This window comes from Pelobates fuscus, chromosome 5, assembly GCF_036172605.1.
Source record: "Pelobates fuscus isolate aPelFus1 chromosome 5, aPelFus1.pri, whole genome shotgun sequence".
Classification (NCBI taxonomy): Eukaryota; Metazoa; Chordata; class Amphibia; order Anura; family Pelobatidae; genus Pelobates; species Pelobates fuscus.
In genome coordinates, this window is record NC_086321.1 from 274042317 (window position 1) to 274049568 (window position 7252).

The 7252-nt window shown below is 35.1% G+C and overlaps 1 protein-coding gene across 2 annotated transcripts in view; it reads right to left on the reverse strand.

Annotated features, from left to right (window-relative positions):
• Positions 1-6367, reverse strand: part of FRMPD1 (FERM and PDZ domain containing 1) — a 210438-nt gene extending 204071 nt beyond the window's left edge. For both annotated transcript variants that reach the window (XM_063455310.1, XM_063455309.1), the window contains exon 1: positions 6049-6367. The gene's annotated coding sequence lies outside the window, so the exon portion shown is untranslated. The remainder of the gene's footprint in view (positions 1-6048) is intronic.
• Positions 6368-7252: the final 885 nt, after the last annotated feature.

Here is a 7252-nt window from a genome sequence, read left to right on the forward strand (position 1 = left end):
CAGAAATAAGCGGGTCTGTCAGGCTTTGTGGGTTCTGCACAATATACATATATACATAATTATAGATCCACGTTTGATGATAGATCCACTATTTCTGTAATACTGTAGGCTTTTCTGTCTATGTATATATTTGTTATTCTATTTGTTTATCCATAAACCTACATATTTTTTATTTCCAGTTCTATACTTGCTCTCTGTCAAATTAAAATCACACCATAAGTGACCATTCACACATTTACTGCATGCTAGCTGTGACCTATTGCATAGCTGGCATCTCTTCCATATTTCCATAGATAGCACGTAGATCTGTCTCTCTTTCATGATATCCTCCTCTGCTGTTTTGAGCTTGGATTTACATGTCATGCACTATGCAAGTATTCTAACCAAGAAAAATGTAGCAAGAGATATTGTTCAGCAAATTAACTTGCATATCAATCTTTCATCTTTTACCCTTAATTCTATCATTACCAAAGCGATATCTATAAGTTGTTAAAGACAGACCCCTGTAAGGCAATGTGCGCTACATAAACAGAAGTCTATGGCAGCACTTTTTAACACATTTTTTTAATCCAGGAAAATCTTCATACTTGAGCTATAACATTTTTTGTTCATTCTATATAACCAATATGTTAAGGCGCAGAACCACCAGTGGTGCAGCAAGTGGTCAAGGGTCCCACTAAAGCCTGTCAACCTTCCTGACTACGCTACTACTGCCGCTACTACTGCTGGACTCAGAGGGAGGGTGAGTGTACCTGTATGTGTGCATATGTGTGCATCAGTGTGTGTATCTGTGTATGTGTGTCGGTGTTTGTGGCTCTGTTTGTGTCTATCAGTATATGTGTGTCAGTATATATGGATTTGTGTGTGGGGATACATGTGTGTAAGTAAATCTGGGCATATTTGTCAGTCTGTGTATTTATCTCTTTGAGTGTATCTGTGAGTATTTGTCTGTGTGCATTTCTCTGTGTGGCAGTGTATGTGTGTGTATATTTGCGTGGTACTGATTTTGTATTTCTGTGTGTAGTAATGTACATATATGAGTATATGTGTGTGACAATATATATGTAACTATGCGCCTGCAGGGAAACCCCAACATTACACACAAACACAGCCCTGCATTCAAACACCAACACTTTACTCAAATATACTCCTGTTGGCAAACGCTAATTCAAATGCTAACACTGTACATAAAAAACAGCACTGTGGCCAAACACCAGTAGAAAACACTGCATAAGAGCTTTGTCCTAATGTTAAAGACACCCTAAACCTAAGCCTAGTGGAGTCCTTGTAAATGACACCATTGTTAAAAGCAAAGCAATGTTGCGTCAGCAAAATGTTTGTGTTGCTCAAGCAATGTTTGTTATTTAGAATACATTTTTTTGGCTGTGAGGTTTTACATTCATACCTGTCGGGCATAACCTGACCAGTTCTATTTCTAATTAATATACTACACTTTAACTTTATAAATAAAGAAAATTATATTTATAACTTGAATTATAACATACTAAAATATTTCATATATTGTATCCCAGTGTAAAACTATTCCGCCTGAGAATGGGTGTGCTATGATAATTTATATGAATGCATTTTTTTTAATGATTCGCTATATTCAGAATACATTTTTATTAGTATCTCTGGTTTACTTTCAATGTTTTCAACGTATCTAGTTGTGAAAATATATTTTTAAAAAAAGAAAGTAATAACATAAAAATGATGTCAACACAAAATATATATTATGGTTAACTACTAATGAGAAATCTTGTTTGCTTTTGGCTCAGATTTCTTATTTAAAAAAAAATTACATCAACATTTTTTATTTTGTGTAATACTACTATGTTTAACTCTAAAATGTAAAATATATATATATATATATTTTAAAACAATATTCCCACATAAGGTTGAAATGTACATACTTTCAAAAAATGAATAAAAGGGGCTTATGTGTGAAGGTTAACTCTAGCACAAGCTAAAAATGCTGGAATCAATGAAATGAGCATTCCTGTTGTACAGTGAGTGCTAGCATATGATCAGAAACCAAGGTGCTGTTGTCAATCATTCCAAATTATTTCCTGCAAAGCTCAAATCCATCACTGAAATGGAAGTTATAGCTAATTCTATTTTTCTCCTGTATTTCCTGTCTTGACCATGCAAGACTACAGTAAGACATGACAGGCAGTGGAGAGTGCAACAAACAATGCTTCCCCCTTTCACAAAAACAACTCATCCAAGTTCACATATCCAGAGCTCTCTCCTGGCAAATATATTCCACATCTATATTAGTAATTGTTACACATATGTATATATATATATTTTTTATAATTTCCATAAACAGGATTCCGTATTTTCAACAAAACATATAGTTTTTTTCATGGAGCAGGAAATCACTACTATATGCTTAACACATCTACTATCTATCTATCTATCTATCTATCTATCTATCTATCTATCTATCTGTCTGTCTATCTATCTATCTATCTGTCTATCTGTCTGTCTATCTATCCATCTATCTATCTATCTATCTATCCATCCGTCTATCCATCTATCCATCTATCCATCTATCCATCCATCCATCCATCTATCCATCTATCTATCCATCTATCTATCTATCTATCCATCTATCCATCTGTCTATCTGTCTATCTGTCTATCCATCCATCCATCTATCTATCTATCTATCTATATATCTATCTATCTATCTATATGTCTGTCATGTCAAGTTTAGCATTATGAACTTAATTATGAAATCACTGCATCTTAGGATAACTGAATAAATATATTCAATAAGTGTATTTGGTAGACACTCTAAAACAGGGATCAACAATCTATAGCACAGTGGTGCATTTGCATGACATGCATGGCTGCCAAACCCACACATATACATAACACAACAGCAGTTCACATACACACACAATACTGCATACAGCCCCCACCACAAATACTACAAGCAACTAACATACACATATACCACAAACTGCCCACACACATACTTCACACAACAGGCAGCCCACATACACACACACACAAACACATATACCACAAACCAACAACAAATATGTGTATAATACCACCGACAGCCCCACACACATAAATACCACAAATAGAGCATGCAGATACCCCACAAAGCCCACAATCACACACAAAATCCTACAGGCAAACCTCTAAAGGCACACAATATCACAAACAACAATGTATACACTACACATAGCCCATTTATACACTGTCATAACACCACAGACATCTCACATGCATACATAAAGCCCCCACACACTCAGCATCCTCTGCATCTATACACAACACAAGCAGATGTCTCAATATACAAAAACACTAATTTAAAAAAAGGGGACTACAAGAAAGTTTTTCTTTGGCATAGCGCTGCCAAAAGGTTGCCTAACCCTGCTCTAGAGTACAATTCAGCTTTTATCTTTAGCACTAGGTCATTATAAAATTAATCAAGGAAGGCTCTTTAAACTAGTCATGCCAAATGGCAATATTTACGGTTTCACACATAGATACAATGAGGATTAATCTGTAATTGTTTTATATGGTTTAGCCATAAATTAATGCCATTGCTGCATGCTCCACAATGTGTATTTATATAAATAATTCCACAACTTGGTTTACCTATAAATGTTTTACCATGCATTTAGTGGTTACCAGAGCCAGTATTTATTATTATATGATGTCTAATTCACTATATACAAGCATAAGTGTTCAAAAGCTGTTAGTTGAACAGGACATTATTCCACCAAAAAAAAATACAGAATCTGTAGCACCATTCATGACATCATGGGTTGACACAGTGAAAAAAATTTATTTGTTCAGCACTGAATAGGTGGAAGGCAACAGCACCTCCTGCAGATGCTAGTCCTGACCACACATGAGATGAGGTGGACTGGGGCGGCGTGCGGGACTTGGGCTGAGTACTCCACCTTATCCCTTCTCATCCTAACCCCACAACCCTTACATCTCTCCTGTCAACTCCCTTACCCCCTTTTATTTTTCCCTGACATATTCTCACCTTTCCCACTCACCACCTTCTCTTCCTACTTACCCCTATTTCCCTCTTCACCACAACTATCATATCATACTTGACTAATTCGGAGCATTCCCCATACACATCTCATTAGCTAAAGCAGACACATCAAGGTAGACAGGAGGTTCCATGGACTCAACACAAAGCTTTACTCTTCCCTCGGGCACTCAGTCTATCGAAGGACTCAACTGCACACGACTTGGACCCACACTAGGATCTGCCCTCTAGGGCTACACAAATACACGTCCCACAGTAGTACCTGACATGCCCCTGGGGACATGTCAAGGGACAACCTAAACCACAAAAGCTCAACTCCCTAGCCCTAAACTGAGCAGACGAGTAGACACAATATAAGCTCACGTCAGAGATCAATGGGCCTTTGAGAATAAAATTGTATGGTTTCTATGTAATAATCCCCTTTTATGCTATATTTTCACACGAAAAAGCCATACCACATTGTTTTGAGACCCAAAGTATGCCTATTGCACTTCTGGCGCACAATGAGAGTGTATTTACTTGAATCTATGTAACAAAACATATGTCAATGTCTTGTTTCTCTGTCACCCTGTAACTGTATAACATTTTACCTCTTGACACCAAAAACAATAAACAAAGATTGACAAAAAAAAAATTATTTGCTCAAGTAAAATGGAAGCATGTTTCACAATGGAATATCTACTCCACTTTATAATAAATCTATATGACAGTGCTCTGTGGATATTAGATGGGTTCTTTCATGTACGATTTCATCAGCTTTTGTATAGGCAGCAGGCCCAAATAGAATTGTTGTTTGCAACTGCAAAACCAATTAATAAAAAAACTTTAATCAAAAACAGAAAATACAAGCATACTGTACAAATATATACTAACCCACAATTCAGTAACACTTTCAGGGTCAAAACTGCCCACTGAAAATCAAAGGGTTATTCATTCACAGGAGAAAAAGGCAAAAACATTTATATTAATCTCTTAGTAAGCAAAAAAAAAAAAAAAGTCCTAAATGGTCCTTCTATTCAATGATATTCAATCTCCTAATGTTATCAGTGAGCAGCTGGAGTATGGAGTCAATTAAAGCCTTATTATAAATCCAGACATAGGCATGTTAAACTGGTTCTCTTCTAGTTGCTGAGACAATTTACCTAAAGCAAAGCAGTTTATATGAGAAGACAGAGTGTGTTGCAGTTAGAAGATAGGGCTCTCAGCTCTCAGAAATAAAGTGGAATTCACTGACAAACATTGCATTACAGGACACAGATAAGGTTATCAAGGAAGAATGAAATGGAAAGACTTCTCATACAGCTCTCTGTAATGTACTCCCGTGTAATGCACACTGTACTCTAGCCAATCAATAGTATACAAATCCAGAAACTGCAACATTATTTTACAGAACCCGAAAACTCACTGCAGTGTATATGTACATATAATATATTAAAATAATAAAACTCACCACAGTGTATATGTACATATAACATAATAATAATACAATAAAACTCACTGCAGTGTATATGTACATATAATATATTAAAATAATAAAACTCACCACAGTGTATATGTACATATAACATAATGATAGAATAAAACTTACCACAGTGTATATGTACATATAATATATTAAAATAATACAACTCACCACAGTGTATATGTACATATAACATAATGATAGAATAAAACTTACCACAGTGTATATGTACATATAACATAATAATAATACAATAAAACTCACTGCAGTGTATATGTACATGTAACATAATAATACAATAAAACTCACTGCAGTGTATATGTACATATAACATAATGATACAATAAATCTCACTGCAGTGTGTATGTACATATAATATAACAATACAATAAAACTCACTACAGTATATATGTACATATAATATAATACAATACAACTCCCTGCAGTGTATTTGTACATATAATATACTACTACAATATATGATATGTACTATTGTGATGCTCATTACAAGTCTAGAACTGCAAGTGTTGCAATTATTGTAGCTATTGTTATTTTACCTTTCTTGGCAAGCTGTGAGTGACTCTGAAGATCATCCAAACCATGCTCTGCCCTGTTTTTGGTACACAACTCTCTCCTAATGAAAGCTGCAATTTGCCATCTCTCTGTTTATCCTTTAGCAATCAGTTCAGAATGCATGTGATCAGACAAAAGATGGGAGCAGACAGAGGTCTCCAGGGCAAGTCTTAGCTGTGTTCATCCCTTGCTGATTCCCAGCCAGAAAGGATTCAGTGTCAGCATTCAGAGTACAGGCAGAGTATTAGAGTGTCAGGACAGGCACACTGATGCTGAAGTGGCTTTTCTTCTGCGCTTTCAGGGCTGCTTGGAAGCCAAGATGCTTGAGACTATCTCTCTAACTCCACCCAGGAAGCCAATATCCCTCTGAGCATGTTCTTGCTGCAAACATCCCTCTGAATGAGAGGAGAGAGAGACACACAGGCACCTTCCTAAAGGTACCCAGGATGCTCTAATATGATACCTTGAATGTGCTAAACTTTGGGGATTATTTACTAAACAGTGAATTGTAGTTCTTTCACAGAAAGATTACAGTTTACTTTTCAACTTTTCTTCAATTTATTTAGGTGTGAAGAGATAAAAGAAAATGTATAACATAAAATCTATAGAAATGTCAACGGAAAATGATATTTATGGTTAACTACTAATGAGCAATCTTGTCTTTGGCTCATTTTTCATTATTATAACGTTAACATCGACTTTATATTTCATGTAATACTACTATGTTTAACTGTCTTTGTTTCAATAAAAAAATATTTACAAACAATATATATTCCCGTGTAATACTGAAATGCACATACTTTTAAAAATGAATGAATGAAAGGGTGTGTGTGAAGGATAACACTTCCACTGATGCACAAATAAAAAATGCTGGAATTAAATGAACATTCCTCTACAGTGACTGCTAGCATATTATCATCATATTATCTATCTATCTATCTATCTGTCTGTCTATCTATCTATCTATCTATCTATCTCTGTCTGTCTGTCTGTCAGTCTCTCTCTGTCTATGTATCTATCTATATCTGTTTGTCTATTTTTTTACCTCAACATCTTATTGAATTAACTTTTTGATCAATTTGTATTCCTAAAGTAAATGCTAAAACAACTTTTTAGTATTTTCTTGTATTTTTATCTCATTTTGCTTATTGGAATTTGCTTTAAATATAAAGAATTATTTACTGGAGC